The sequence below is a fragment of the Gymnodraco acuticeps genome, unplaced genomic scaffold, assembly GCF_902827175.1.
Source record: "Gymnodraco acuticeps unplaced genomic scaffold, fGymAcu1.1, whole genome shotgun sequence".
Lineage (NCBI taxonomy): Eukaryota > Metazoa > Chordata > Actinopteri > Perciformes > Bathydraconidae > Gymnodraco > Gymnodraco acuticeps.
The window spans coordinates 216899-233994 of NW_022992111.1; the positions used below are offsets into that span (position 1 = coordinate 216899).

The 17096-nt window shown below is 38.6% G+C and overlaps 1 protein-coding gene across 3 annotated transcripts in view; it reads left to right on the plus strand.

The window, feature by feature from the left end:
• The first annotated feature begins 886 nt into the window (after positions 1 to 886).
• acsl1a (acyl-CoA synthetase long chain family member 1a) overlaps positions 887 to 17096 on the plus strand; it is a 30315-nt gene continuing 14105 nt past the window's right edge. For 2 of the 3 annotated variants that reach the window (XM_034203087.1, XM_034203083.1), the window contains exon 1: positions 15503 to 15725. The gene's annotated coding sequence lies outside the window, so the exon portion shown is untranslated. Of the gene's footprint in view, positions 1001 to 15502; positions 15726 to 17096 lie in introns of those variants that run through there. The other variant, XM_034203084.1, reaches the window with a different exon arrangement.

The window sequence follows — 17096 nt, forward strand, 5'->3', positions numbered from 1 at the left end:
TCATTTTAACATGTAAAGAATCTGTGCAAAGAAACAATGTGAAAGGATACATAATGTAGTATTGCAGTATGATTGAAAAATATCCCAAAGAAGTATAGAAAAGGATAACATTAAAGTAAGGAAGTAAAGTACTTTAAACTTGCTTATTTTCCTGTGTGGGATAATGGAATATCCCACACAGGAAATAATCAATTCCAAATGATTATGGAATTGTATGCAGCAGCAGCAGCAGCAGCAGTATACAAATGAATAAAAGTATCTCTAGTTTTACAGGGATAGACTGTAATCATCGATAATCATAACCCAGTAATTGAATTCTGAAAATGGGCCATGTAACACAAACTACTTTTACTTTTGGTACTTAATTACATTGTCATGGCAATACTTTTGTACTTTTACTTAAGTACGATTTGGAATGCAGGACTTTAACCTGTAACACAGTAGTTTGTCAATTTGGTATCTCAAAATGTACTTAGGCGAAGGATGTGATTTATTCTTCTACATGTGCTGGTTCCAGTTAAAATACACCTTTTTTCCCTTTACATACATCAAACATTATATACACACAACAAATTGACATCAGGGGTACATAGGTATATATACATAGTAAAACAAATTAAATAGACGAATATAAAGAAATAAATGTAAAGAAAATAGTGACAAAACCTACCATTTCAAGTATCAAATACACATTCGGGTTTGATAGCCTTGTTGTTTTTAATATACGTGGTGCCATATGGTTGTAATTCTAAGGAAACGTTTGGAAAATGTGGTTAAGAGTTGAAACCATAGGTTAAAAATATAACAATTTTGTATGGGATAAATCTACAGTTAGTGTCACATCATATTGACCAATGACAGCACGCCTCTCAAACTTTAGGCGATGCAACACGTATAGCTGCTCCTGATTGGCTGAGAGCTGCACTGCTGAGTAAAATGTAGAGAGCTGCTGCCGCTTCCTCAAGATTTAGGAAGTCTCCGGATCTGCTGCTGCTCACAGGTCAGTGCAAACATTTACACCGTCTGCCTCAAATATTCATAAACACACCACCGTTTACTAGCAGTATCTTATTCAGAGGTTGTTAAAAACGTGATGCTTTAACGAGCCCTCGGAGAAAAAGCTACTCTTCGCTAATATTTGCATTCCAATAGACCAGAAACAAGCCACGTTTTGCTTATTTTCCCACTCATCATATCTCTACTTCCCTTTTATCTTATCATGTTCACATCCACAGTGCGTGCAGTCAGCAGTGTGTCTTTTGAAACGGAGTAATGTGTTCATCCCTTATCTGTCACTATCGAAACTGCGTGTACGTCTGAGGCTGATGCTCTGAAATAACAAGAGATATATATATATATGGACACGTAGCATCAGGTCGTACTACGTATGTGCAATAATACTCTGCTTGGAAAGTTTTTTTTGGTTAATCTCCGCCTCGCCTATTTAGCTGCCTTGCCCACTGACGCCATTCTGGGTTTAAAAATAAGATTACAACAGGGGTAAATAGGAACAATGTCACGATATCAGGCGCAGGTTGTGGCTTGTTGTGGCATCCACGCCATTAACGTGTGCGTGTGTGACGTGGTAACATCCAACAGTACTCATTTACACACTGAGGAGTAGACCTGCCATTTTCAGATGGCAGCCACTCCCATTCAGTGTTTCATTTATGAACATCTCGTTTTAAAATTTGTTGTGTGTAGAAGTTGTGTAGTGCAGTTTGGATTTGTTTCTTAAGACAAGATTACATTGTCAATGTGGTGTTTCATAATGTCATATGCTTTTTTAGGACTGGGCAAAATTCAATATGATAATCAATATGATCTTTCAACAAATCGTATCGAAATTGATCCTATTGAGGTATTGTGATACGCAGTAACCTTTTCAAAATTAATGGTTGCAAAAACACACTTGCTATAATTTTCTCAGAAAATCTGATGTGAAATATTTGAGGTAATATAATTACTTTACATTTCTACTCAGTTTAACTTGATTTCTAGCTCAGTTAAATCACTATTGTATTGTAATTGTATGTTTATAGGACATATTAGATTAAACCATTGTCTTAATCTTATTACTCTGGATTTATCAGCAAGCATGTCAGCAGTCAATGTTCAGTATGCAACCAAGATGTGTACTGAGCAGGGGCGGATCTTGACAAATATTCATGGGGTGGCAGGAGATTTTGAGGGGTGGCATCCCCTGGCAGAAGTATATGCGGATTTAATCGCAGTCATATCAATCAATGTTAACTTGGAAAGCCACAATATTAATATTTTAACTCAATAACATAGGATACATTATTGTGGCACATCAGTAAAGCCTTACATATAAATACATAAGGTGGCAGACATCATTTAATGAAACTGAACAATAACTGAATGAGTTTGTTTCACTCTTAGACCAGCAGAGGTACCAAATCTATGAAGACTGCTTCAATAAGTACATTAATTAACTGTCTCATCAATGTTTGTCTGTATGAATATGATACTATTAACAATCATATTATTCCTATCAGCTGTCAACCACTGTTATGATTCACATATTCATTTATTATTGAATAAACTATATTTGGAGGAGTTAATGATGAATGTTCCTCAAGATGCTTGCTCCCCCTCCTTCAAATTTGAAAGACAAGTAATTACTATCATGTATCAAAATTCAAAAGATTCAAAGGAACAGTTCAGTGCCCCACGACTTTACTGCAAACAGTCACAACCTTGACTTTACATCAGAAAGAACTAAAGAAGTGACTAACTGCATCAATTAGGGTTAGAAAACGTGTATTCAGCTAAAACATAAATTATCCAGTGGAAAGTCCTACCTACTGGCCTAGTTAAATCAAAGTGGTTACTTTTTTTTGGCTGAGCAGTGTAGTTTTATGTCTTATTTGACTTTCTCAGGACTGTTTTTTGGGAGCAGACCCCCACAAAGAAAGAAAAATATATACACACATACAAGGTCATCATCTTAACAGTTTTTTATGCTCATCGAGTCATCCGTGAGCAGAGCATCAAGTTGGCATGCCTATTACAGCTGAATGGTAGTTCCACTATTACCATCTTGTTCAGCACAACGCCTCACAAACTGATTAAGATCAACAGCTTTAGTGCGTTTTGATTCAATGCTGAGCACAGCCAAACTTGACAGTCTCTTCTCTGTCATTGTAGACCGCAAATACCTCATTCCTTCCGTCTACTTGAGTTCGAATGCTTCTCGTTTTGCGCTGTCCCCCCGTTCAAATTAAATTGCCGCCAATCATATTTCCAAGCTCGCGCCAGGGCCGTGTGAGGGGTTACAAGGCTTGCGTCTTGTGCTGTATTCACTTGCACTCGGACATTAGAGATTTTCTCTCCTAAATGTCCGATGAGCCACAACTTTTCTTTCAAAACAAAGCTGCCAACTGGGGTGGCAAGGCTATTTTTTAGGGTTGCAGTTGCCACCCCGGTAGATCCGCCCCTGGTACTGAGACACAATCAGCTTTATTTGCCAAGTATGTTATAAAATATTAGCGATTATGTGAACATATTTATTTGCGTTTGATCAACTGTAAAGTACCTTATATATATTTTAACTCACACACGTTTTAAACTTCACTGCGTAAATAAGAGAGACAGATGTTAATACTATTGAATGCAGGACTGCTTCTGTGATTCCCACAGAAAACAGAAACTTCCAGAATGAAAACGGAAGTCTGATGTCTGATAAAGGTCTGACTCGTCGTGTTTCGGGATGAGGCCGCTCTAAAAGTGAACACCATGCATAAGCAGATCACAAGTCAAAGTCAACTTTATTGTCAATCCCAAAAATGTTTACTGTAACTGAACACCTAAAACAGGAGGCGTTTTTATGGAAAACTTCCTAGGAATTTATGGAATGAAGCCCCTGTGGATGTTTGTCATCTCCCTCCCTTTTTTATTAACAGCATTTTTTATAAACAGCATTTTAAAAACGCTATAGGTAATGCTCTTTCCCCCCTGCTGTGCACTGTGTGTCACATGAGCATGGGATGATCTTAAAGGACCATGCACAGTTAAATCAATCATGTCTTTTTTGCCCTCGAGTACAGGAGGAGCTTTCATTCCAGCAAACAGAGAGGGACAGTATGAGGTTTGTGATTCAGGAGCACACTGCCACCCTGTCACCACCACTCTGCTTTAGTCATTTGGGAATACCAGCATCAGCTTGTCAGCCTGTGTTGGGTTTGATGGCATGTGAACAACTTGTTGTTTACACTACAGTCACTAGTGGCTCTGATCTGGGACCTTTTTTTAAAGCAGGAGTTTCAGGTCAGAGCAGGATTTAGAAAAGTCATCCCAACTGACTTTCACTGATGTCACTAACGGCCCATCCACACACAGGCATGAAAAAAATCTTGAAAAATCTTGATGCTGGGCGTGTCTGAAGCTTGCCGATTTCACGCGCCCAAGGCGACCAACAACCAATGACATGAATCTCCCGCCCCCGACATACAAAGCAATAGCAATGTTAAAACGAAGTAAACTGGATATAAACTCCCCAAACAGGCGAAAACCTACCAGTTTCACCCACTGTCTCTGCCACCTCCCTGCATGCCTGGTTCCTCCGGTTTTTATCCCGGTAAATAGTTCTGGTCCTAAAGAACCGGATGATTTGCTACCGTAATTTCTCGTTTGGAATATGAGGAAATTAACTGCGGTCTGGCTCTCCCAGCTTGCACGCGGTTTGATTGGCTAGCGCTTGTACTGGCGGGATTTGCATAAACAGGATTTGATTGGCTGATGCCAGCTTCGAAAGCATCGGGAGCATCAAAAGTTGAACATTGCTCAACTTTTGATGCTCACGATGCTTGCAAAGCCATGCTCCGCTCCCCACAATGCAGTTCGGCGAAGATTTAAAATCTTTTACGTCACCCCATTCAAGTGAATGGGCGAAGCTTTGAAAGATTTTTTTCATGCCTGTGTGTGGACGGGCCGAACTGTCTAAAGAACAGTTATGAGAGTCATGTGAGCGCAGCAAGTGAAGGATCAGGCAACCTCAAATTCATCATGCTTCTTCATGGAGCTTTACCAGAAAAAATGAATTTATTTGAATGCTGTTTCTCTCAAAGGCGTTTTCATTATCAGAGACTATCACCCTGTTACAAGAAATCATCTGATTCTGTGGGAAATTAGCTTCAGTCATCACCCCAGAGTATGATGACGGAAAGCTTGGACAAGTTGGTGAATTGCGCTCCTGCTTGTTCCATTGAGCCTAATGTTTGTTCAGGTGTTATGTGTTCACTGGTAACACCCAGGGCTACTGTTAATGAGCTAAACCTTCCCTCAATTAGTAATCCTTTATGCACATGACCTTCCCTAAAGTCGTATTATACAGTCTAATGCTACCAAATAATATGTTTAGCAACTCCAGTTTTTTAGTCAACAAAAACATTATATTATCAGATCACTATGAATCAATCAATCAATCAATGTTTATTTATATAGCCCAATATCACAAATGTTACATTTGTCTCAGTGGACTTTACAGTTTGTACAAAATATCAGTATGACAATACGACACCCTCTGTCCTTAGACCCTCACATCGTACAAGGAAAAACTTCCGAAGAAAACCCACAGTTTAAAGGGAAAAATGGGAGAAACCTCAGGGAGAGCAACAGAGGAGGGATCCCTCTCCCAGGACGGACAGACGTGCAATAGATGCCGTGTGAAGAACTTAGCATTATGTTAGCGCTAACTTTGTTTTAAATGATATTGAATGAGCAGAGGGAGGCTCGTAAACAGCTGAGCAGCATGTTGTGTGTGGCGCACTAGCCTTTAACGTTACTCAAAACAAACTGCTGCTTCAGAAACGTGTCTTTGTCTGAGCTGCATTTATACCGTCAGTGCAGCGAGATCAACGTTTACTTCTGTTCTGACACGTCCGTGTGCCTCGGGCTGCAGATAGCAGGATGTAGGTATATGTAAATAGTGTCAACATTTTTGTTTACACAGTAACATTGGCGTCTGCATTGCTTTTTGTATTAGCTCACAGCAACATTATTTAGGTCGACAGATACTCTCTGTGATGATCATGATTATGGGTTGTTTGGACAAACAAGGCATTTTGCAATATTTGAGTGATGTGATTCTAAAAATAGAAATAAATAAAGTGATCATTTTTCTGAAAGGAATTTTTTTTTTCTAGCTTTGTTTTAACAGAAGAACTTGTGTTTTTTTATTTTTCAAAGTTATTAAAACTGACCTCAGTGGAAGATAAGTAGTTTAAAGGTAACCTGTTAAGTTGTTGACCTCTGCCAGCAGTATAAAGTGAAGTTTAAATGTTACGTGTGTCAACACTGTTTGTTTATGTGCACATGGATTTATAAATATTCTTGCTGATAGTTTGACATTGTTCTTTATGATTGATAGTTGGTTGTAGGGCCGAATAAAACATATTATTTCTATTATTTTTACTGATATTGATAATATTTAAATATAATTCCGGATATTGGAGAGAATCATCGTTTATATATTATTATTCTAAGTTTCATAGAAAAATGAATTTACGATGGTGTGATTTTTGCGAGGATCTGAACCAAACAAATACATTTAAGTCTAGTATATGATGTTTAGGCTGGACGTCCCTGCAGCCAGCAACCCAATATTAAATTCACATGGTATTTTGTGCCTCCTGCAATTTTTACATTTAGGTAGGCCATGTTGCGATTTTGTTCAAATGTTTATTTATTGCCCTAGTTGCTTGTTGTGGTAAACGCAACTCATAAGGGCAATCTACAAGAAGGCTACCTATACTGTAAACATGGGTGCAAATGGTGCACTTAAAGTATTTAGAGAAATAAGCTTTGCAAATGTTTAATCAAGAAGGACTTGCATCCGAGACATTCGTAAGACCTTTATGAAACTCTTAGTGGAGCAACATTAAATTAATACATAACTTGTTTCTTAATATCAACAACAATCTGACCTCTAAAATGATTTGCAGCCCACATTTCACTGAGACTCGTGCACAATGATTTCCAAATGCCAGCACGTTTTCTCTGACCTTCAGTGTAGAGGTCATGTGTCGTGATGCTGGTAGCTCTGTACGGGCGTGCGACCTTTGTTCCACTTCACAAATCCCATCCTCCCCTCCCTCTCCCCTACATTTCTCCACTGTGAGAGCATGTGACTGGGAGTGTGCGATTTCACCAGGGAGTTTGGGACCTGGAGTGTGGTCGTCTTGTGCAAGGTCAGCCCTTTGTGTCCTAAAACCAGGGTCACATGTCCCTGGAGGAAGATGGACACGAGACAGACAGACAGAGGGGTGAAGTAGATGAAAGATGTCACAATGAAGCCACATGGGATTCAACAACCAGCCATTAAGCACACATTGAGAAATGTATGCACTGAGCGGGTTTAGATCGTCTCTTCCTGTTCACGCTTTCACGTAGAGTGTTGCTCATCCTCCAAAATAATCAAGAAAAAGCAGTCGATCAGAAGCCCAGGATCATCATACGCTATTTCCCTGTAAACCTATGTTATCGGTTGTGCACAGGAATATATTGACTCATCTTTCTATTTAAATGACTGCTCGAATATCAATGAGGTATTGCTTTGGAGTCGGACTGAAGCAACCGGATCAGATAAATCAATCAACACGTGAATTTCAGATGTCAACAATTTGCGTTTTTAGAACAGAATCAATCGTGAAACTCTATATGTGGTAGTTACTTATCACATCTGGTTTCAGGTCTGTCAATGACAGACGAACACGATGTGGAGGAGCCATTGTTTCACAGTTTGATCAGGGCTGCAATTAATGATAATTTGTGTCCTCTTTTTATCTGCCCAATCGCTGTTCCGTAAACGTTCCTCTTGTAGCTAAAAGATGTACCACTTGTATTGGTAAGTCATTTTCAATGCAAGATGGCAGTGCTTTCCTCACTTATATCGGTTGTCTATTGATTTTGTCGGCTTAGAATAACAAATGTCTGGCAGATTTGACCTCTCATTGCAAGTAAGCACTTAAGCTTGCATTACATCATTAGTTGGTAGAAAGCAGTGTCTCTGGCTAAATTAAAAGATTTCCAGCTGACTTCATATAAGTCATCAATAAGCACTTGCAATGACATCGTGCTAAAAGTCAGCGCTGTCACCAGTGGATGATGCATGGAGAAGACGTGTGCTGTAACAGATATGCCTCGCTGTGCTCCTTAGCCTTGGAGGTACTTTCTTGATGATAGAGGTTGTGAGATAGCAAGCCAAACATGATAATATAGAACATTCTGTACATTTTTGCACTTGTGCTTGAGGTGTCAGTAAGTCCTAGAAAGTTGACTTATCATAGCTGTGCATGACATGGATAAATGTGCAGATTTGTGTTACAGCTGAGAGAAAATAAATTGCAGCTGGGATTTGTTGGTGATCGTCTGGTCTAGATGGGATTAAGTAAAGTTTGGGTAACACTTTATATTAAGGTACACAAATTAACCATCAACTAGTTGTTAATTAACATGCATATTAGCAGTATATTGGCTCTTTATTAGTTATTATAAAACACTTATTAATGCCTTATTCTGCATGTCCATATTCTACAAGTAATAGGCCATTAGTTGAGAGTTTTTCCTCAATAACCCTCTAATTAGTGCTTATTTGTTGCAAGTAAGGAAGTTGTTGTTCATGAGTTTTGGTCTTAATATGCGCTGCTCAATATGGGCCTAATAAGGCAGTAGTACCGCAAGAATAGTAATTCTCCCATAATAACACTTAACAAATATGATCTATTCCAGGGGTAGCCAACACGGTGCCTGCGGGCACTCAGTCGCCTGCAGGGGCAACGTGAGTCGCGCGCGGGGCATGTTCTAAAAATAGCTCGCCAAGCAAATCCAAAATGTATAAAATACAAAAAACTAAAAAGGAAATGTAATTAAAAGAATCTACCCCATGCATAAACGAAACCTAAATCATAGCGAACTCTATCTACTTACTACAACTCTATATCTATCTAACACCCCTCCTCCCCCACCCCCACAATGAATATCGACCAATCACGTTCTTACTTGATTTGCGGGACCAGCGTTGCAGTCGGGAAGAAAAGCAATGTGGCACCTCCCCGCTGATTTTCCTTCTGGCAGATTCTACACAACACATCAGCCCCATTGAACAGCCTAGTCGTGCCAGCCTATATAGCACATGAGGGGCAGAGTTTTACTCTGAAAAGTGTGGGGGACAGGGGGGACATGTCCCCCACACTTTTCGAAATCCCGTTTGTGTCCCCCCACTTTACAAATATGTTTATTATTATTTTTTAACGCAAGCCGTCACGGAGGAGCACACAGTCTCTGTGAGCGAGCGAGACAGAGGGGGAGAGAGAGAGAGAGAGCGAGCGAGCTCGGGAGAGCACACTTTTATCTATTTAATATAGATAAAGTAAGAAATCATTCCAGTGTGTACTATAGGACAGTACAAAAACAGTAAACAGTTTAAAAGGGGAGTGATTAGTAAAATATGCATAAATAAAAAGAAAGAATGCTATAGGTAACATAAGATAAGAATAAACAAGTTTAAATGATTTGTTATTGGTTGTGATCATATTCTAAAGATGTTTGGATTATTGAAAAGTATACAGCTCCCTTTCATCCGAGTGTTGAGAGCTGTATCCATAAATTCATTTTGTGCTCAAAGTGCACCAGACTGATGCATTTCACTTCAACATTTTAAAAAACATCTTCCCGGGGGTGCATGCCCCCGGAACCCCCTAGAGGATGTGAGGCCCACCCCCAAATAAAGCAGGTTAAAATAATTAAATTGCATACATTTTCTTTTAGTAAACACTGAAAACGGGTCCCACAGACCCAAACAGCACACAAAGTTTAAAGGTAAGCATATAATAATGTTAAAATGTGCTAAATATATACACTGCAAAAACAAAACAAAAAGAGGAGTAAAAGTAGCCCCCGACTTGTTTTATTTTTTGAAAGTAGCCCTCATCCTAAAAAAGGTTGGTGACCCCTGATCTATTCTTATGTAACTAGACATTAAACTATAAGTGTTAATTAAGTCTAAATAACTTAAAATGAGGTATTTATATCTAAGAACATGTTCCCTATTTTAAAGTGAAGTCTTGTTCATAACCAATAAGCTAGTAGTTTGACTCTAGTTGACCTGAACAGGTTCCCTATTCTAAAGTTGCCTCCTCTTCACACTTTGTAAATACATTATAGCACACAAATACTGAAATGAACCTCAACAGTACATGAAGAAAGTAGGCACACGTTGAAATATCTGTTTTATTAATGAACCACTAAAGAGAGGTTCAGACAAATACCAAAACATGTCAAGTTTCTCCAAGGCTGAGAACACATAATGCAGCCTGTACTTAATATATAAAAACAACTTGTACTTACACAATAGGTGTACTGTTCTCTCTATGTGTTGTACTGTCTCAGTGTGAACATAGATTAAACAGCCAGCCAAACTCTTTTGAGAGCCAGGGAATGAGGAGCCAAGCTCCTTTATTGACTTATTTGTAGGGGTGTAACGGTATACGTACCGAAATTATTCGGTACGGGCCCTTCGGTTCGGTACACGTGTGTACCGAACAAATATAACGTTAAACGTAAAAAATTGAGAACGTGAACAACTTCTTGGAAGTAATCTCAGGTGCTGCGTCGCAACATTCAGAGTAATTTTGCTCACATTGTGTTCAACACATCATAGAGCGAGGAAGTCATTTCATTGGACGAGAGGCAGAGGGATGCGTTCAAATGTAGTCAGTCATTTGGTACTGTCGAAATGACGAACGCAGATAAAGTTGATCTCGAAAATCCTCCAGCATCATTGAAGTCTCCGGTTTGGGAACATTTTGGTTTCGCAGTTACGTACAAGGATGACGGACAAAGACAGGTGGACCAAACCAAAGCTGTTTGTTGGCATTGTTCAACTAAATTTGAAAAGGCATCACCCGAACGTGAATATCACCAGTACCAAAAGAAAAAAGACTGAAGTGCAAACCCAACTCCCACTAGCATTTAAGCCTCCACCATTCGCAAAAAGTTCAGACCGAGCCAAAGCTATTACAAACGCCAAATAGCCTATCCTTATGTTGCCATGTTAGCAAAGCGCTACCTGGCTGTATCTGCTACCTCTGTCCCTAGAGAGAGGGTGTTCTCCACAGCAGGAGACATTGTTAGTGCCAGCAGATCTGCCCTTTCAGCAAGCAATGTGGACAAGTTAATTTTTCTTTCAAAAAACATGAAAATACAATGACAAGCAAGTCATAATGTCAAACTGGCTGCTTAGGTACTAGTACAGTAGTACAGTTCAAATACAGATTATTTCAGTTAATCGAAATGCTGCACCTTAATGTTTATTTTATTATATTTTGTATTTATTTGAGTGAATATTCACAGTTTAATAATAATTAAAACCCCAAAACTAATAGTTTGTTTTGTGAGTACTAGTACAGTAAAGTTCAAATACAGATTATTTCAGTTCATCGAAATGCTGCACCTTAATGATTATTTTATTATATTTAGCATTTATTTGAGTGAATACATTATTCACATTTTAATAATAATTAAATATATATATATATGTTATGTTTTGTGATCATTTGTTCTGCTGTACCGAACCGAGACCTAAAAACCGAGGTACCGAACCGAAATTTTTGTGAACCGTTACACCCCTACTTATTTGCAGTCCACTGACATTCAAATGGAGTGAAACTATACAAAAATAAGTTACAAGGCACTTAATGATCTCATACATGCAAGTGTAACATACACAGATTAACACATGGGACCGCTAAGTGTAAACCTATATACAGTCTATGGTGTAAATATAGCTAATGCTAGCTGTGCAATAAGCATGTGTACAGGCTAGTATGGCTAACGCTAGCATGTATGCTAACGCTAGCGCGAATGCTAACGCATGTTCTTTTCCAAATGTCATCACATAAACACAATACATGTTACTAATCCTTACAGTGTAAGTGTAAGGCTTACACTTACAGTCATTGCTTTCTGACGGAATTTGTCTGACCCTTTACTCTTTAGGTTGCAAAGGGAAAATTAGTAGCAGTCTACTCATGGATGTCTACTGCCATGCTACTCAGTTCACTTTCTCCTAATTCCTGTACCCGGTTTCCTGTCTAACCTTCAGTACACATTTTACAAATATATAAATGTGCAAATATGAAACATACAGGTCAATGTCACCTTGCTACATATATTTTGATATAAATACCTAATTTTGAATTATTTAGACACAATTAACACTTATAGTTTCATGTCTTGTTACATAAGAATAGATCATAATTGTTAAGTGTTATTATGGTAGAATTACTATTCTTGTGGTACTACTGCCTTATTAGGCCCATATTGACCAGAGGTTATTAAGACCAAAACTCATGTACAACAACTTCCTTACTTGCAATAAATAAGCACTAATTACAGGGTTATTGAGGAACAACTCTCAACTAATGGCCTATTACTTGTAGAATATGGTCATGCAGAATAAGGCATTAATAAGTGTTTTATAATGACTAATAAAGAGCCAATATACTGCTAATATGCATGTTAATTAACAACTAGTTGATGGTTAACTGGTGTACCTTAATATAAAGTGTTACCAAAGTTTGTTTAAAGGCTCCCTGCGTTAACCCTGAGCTGATACGTTTGTAATAATGAGCTTCACTCATTTAAAGGGGACCTATCATGCAAAATGCACTTTGTGATGTCTTTTATACATACATATGTGTCCCCGGTGCGTCGGGGAACTCACGCAGCATCAGAAAATAAAACCCACTCTCTTTTCCTCCGTACCCAAATCTTTTAAAAACGGGTGTACAACGAGCGGATACAGATTCCATCCGAACTGACGTCAAATCGGCAGCGGACCCACAGAAAGTTGCTATCAGAAACAATGCCTGACGTGTTTTGGACGTAATCTCGTCTTTGTTTACATTAGCAAGCCTCGCTAACACTCAGAGCTAACCTGTACTGTGTAGAGCACATGTGTTTAAAAAGCAGGAAATAAAAAAAGAACTCACCTTGTGATAAACTTGCAAGAGAAAAAGCATTTAAGCTCCATACTATTTCAGAAATAATCCTTGACGTGGTTTAAACAGGATGGCGTTTTATCACAGCAGAATTTAACTTTATCTCTGGTAGAATTCTGATCAGGCATTAGCTCCGCCTCCTCTTCTTTCTTTATTTTTCAAGCTAAGGACCCAAGATCCGCTTTTCTCTAACAGGGCAGCAAAAGAGGGGTTTGAGCAGTATGAGGGATGGCTACAATGGGTGATCTGCTTGGTATTTTGAAAAAAAAACTTCACAGACATGTTTTGTATAGGTATGGCGCTACAATATATGTTTAAAATATAGCATGATAGGTCCACTTTAAGCTAACACTCAACACTCATTAGCTGTCGCACAGTTTTTGGATTCAGTTTATTATCAGTGCACTCTTTCACATGAGGAACTAAACATTTATTTAGCAGAAAATCCAGTGCGATTGGCCAACCCTCTGGGTGCTTTTGTTACTTCCTGTCTGTGGCTTCAGCATTACAGCTGCAGTCTGCTTCAAGCTGCAGTCGTGGTGTTCTGTGTCTAACGGACCAGCTGCCCTCTCCCCCACTTCTTTCCAGTGTCTGTGTGTGCTGGTGTGGGGTGACTGGAGAGCGGGCTCTGCCATTGGCTTCTCATCTTCCCAGTCCAAGTATGGAGAGCAGAGGTGGAGCGCCTGGGGGGGGGGGGGGGGAAGAGTTGCATTAACTTTTGCCCTCAACAACTCTCTGCCAATCATGCAATTAATGACATGTGCCCGATGTTGGCTATTTGACATAAAGACACACAGCTGTGGGAGAGCTGGAACTAAAGCCCATTTAAATGATTGCTTTGTCACTGTTTTGATTAATAATGGTTCAGTCTGTGAAATGTTGGATTGAATGTTTGAATAGAAAATATGTTACAAAGAAAGCTACTTCATGGACCAGGTTGTGTTGAAATTTAAAATGTTTTAGTGCTAAAATAAAAAACTATTAATTTCAGCGATTTTCAAGTAAAAAAAGTTATGAAATTGCCATGAAATTATGGCAAAATGTGCCGCTCTTCTTTATTAGCTTTCTTTTCAATAAATAATAAACTGAACACCTTTTGTGTTTTGACCATTAACTCATGTTTACACAACATTTGTAGACATCATCTTGGGCTCTGTAATGTTGTGACAATGTTTCACACTTGTTCATATCCTTTGATATATAAAACAAAAAATTAAGTAATCCAAAAAAATATTGTGAAATTGACTGATGGTGAAAATAGTTGAACCTTTACAGGTTTTGTTTAATATAAAAAAACATAATTTTGAAAGCTGCAAAGTATTTAACCAATCAAAACAAATGTTCTTGATATTTATTTACTAAAATAATATATTTCTGTGGATTTCATTAGGAGTGGCAATATGATGATTGAGCATCTATTTGGGAAATATAATAATAATAATAATAATCCTTATATTTATTATAGCGCTTTATCAATGACTCTCAAAGCGCTTTACAAATACACATTACACATACAGATCATACATACATGTAATGGTCATCTACTGTGGACAATACCCACAGGAGCAAATTCGGGTGAAGTGTCTTGCCCAAGGACACAACGGCCTGACGCAGTGGGGCGGGAGTGGGTTTCGAACTGGAGTTCCCCCGCCCCCTTGATCTGATGATCAAACGCACAGACCACTGCGCCACCCGTCCCTATATTTGGGAAATATCTTGATTTTTGTCAGGTATTTCTTTAGGATTAATTCACCAAAAACTGATTTGACTTTTTTTTGTTTTATCTATAACATCCAGGTTGAATGGAATCTTACTGTATTATCCATGATGGGATTTAAAAAAAGATGTTATCCATACTGCCCTACCAAATACGTCTCAGCATCGCTATATGTTTTATCTACCTACACACACATCCATGTGCATTTTGCTTGCTACACACACAGCTGTTTACACTAAGTTCACTCTCAGGCTATACCTTTTTTGTAGCCGACAAAAAATGTACGAATCACCCTTCATTCTCCTCAATTGAAACACAAGACATGGAAGTTGTAGATTGTACTTGAACTGTATTTAATTAACTGCAATGCTTATTATTCATCTTAGACTCCAAGGAATCTGCACATATGATCAGGTTTGTGTGTGTGTTGGTTAAGTGCTTAAATACTCCGTGATATCAGTATACAAATCGAGGGACTATTCAACATTTCTATTATGTGGAATACAAAGTCATTCTTTCTTCAACTAGTTTCATCAGTTTCGACGCTCAGCAACACATGAATTGCACACACTGTCTCCAGATAATGTGTATGATAAGATATGCGTCATTTAGTCTTGAACACACATTACTGAGGCTTATTCAAACCAGATTGACTATCAGTGTTATCTAATGAATGTGTGGCCACTATTACCTTTGACACTGTTTGTTGTGTAATAATGTGAAAAAGCTTGTGTGTGTTTTAAATCGACATGCTACTAAGATGTTGCCTCAGTGAGTGGGTAGCTCTGCCTCACGCGTCTGTGTTTCTGTTTAGGAGGGGCGTGTTTCTGCTATTCATAGGTGTGAGAACCTCAGAGGTCTATTAGAGGTCACTGTGAGTCCTTCTAATAGCAACTGCTGCAGCTAAGGGCCTGTCAGATAACTGCCTCTCTGCCCTCGGACACACAGTTTGTCTGTACGTTTCTTCATAATCACTCCGTGGGACTGTGAGTAGAGATCTTTTATTTCTTAATCTGTAAATGATCAGTGCTGAAGCTTTAGAAAATCCATTTAGCTGCTTTTGGTGTGATCATGTGGTCTTTCATAGTGTCTCATACAGTAGGGACACCTGTAAGACGTACAGTAGAGGAGCGTGTGTGAGGTTTCTTGTTTATTAAACGTTTATTTTACTTCAATTAAGCTCATATTGAATTATTTCAATGAATCATGTTAGTGTTTTTATAGTTGAATATCCAATTTAAGGAGATTATATTAATAACTTTTAATCTTTTGGCATTTTAACAATTTATTTTCATTATATCTCAATAAAAACACGCATGTTGTCTACATTACCTTGTCCCAGTTGGCATGGATCGCAGTAGCCATGAGACTGGTGTAATAATAGAAGTAGGTGAGAAGTCAATTGTTGCCTACTGTGTGGCGGGTGGTCAGCTGTCCCTTTACCTACAGTCTGTTACCGTCTGATGTAAAGGTCACAAGAGTTTCACAGGATGTACATAAAGGCGCCCAGCCGAAAAACGAATCAAACAAAGCATTACATTTTGCAAGTTATTTAAATGTTTAGTGACATTTCCCTAGATATAACCATTGAAATGTATAAGCTTATCTAACCAAGTGCTTTGAGGGTTTGATAGCTGGTGAGTCTGAATGGGTCTTTCTTTCCACAGGCTCTTTCTTTATGAAGTGTACATGAACTTGTCATTTGACTGTTCTATTCAAATGTTTGTGAAACAGAGCAATATATCCAGGACTTCAACATTTTACTTTCCGGCCATTTCCATAACATCCAGAGCAGAAAGCCTCACTTCCCTCCAGACATGAGGAGAGTTGTTGTCAGTGCTTAGTGTCTGTGGTCGAGACTTTGTATCTCCATGGAGGCTTGTGATCAGAAAATGTGTGCAGTCATATTTCCTTCCTGTGTCGTTGTTCCCAAAGCTGGTGAATGGGATAGCACATCTTCCTTTTGTGTTCATTGTTCCTAAAAGTGCAGAACAAGAACCATGGGGAAGATAAGCAGCGTACCTCGCCCTACCGAGTCTTTAGTTAGTCAGTCTACCTTCTGGATTTTAAACGTAGACACATCTCAAAGAAGAACGTTTTTCCATTCATGGTCACATTACTAGTAGTATATGCTTTCTGCTCTGACTAATCAAGTACTTCTTCTGTATGCAAATCACTTATTAAGATCAAAACGAAATGAAATCCACTCAGGGTTTTATTATCTATAAAGAATCACTTGCATCTTCAAAGCTAAGGTTTCATCTTATCTACGGATATGAGGAATTAAACACTCAAAATGCCAAATCAATATTGCTGAAATGGGGGGTCACGTCTGAGTCACAGTGTGAACACAGCTG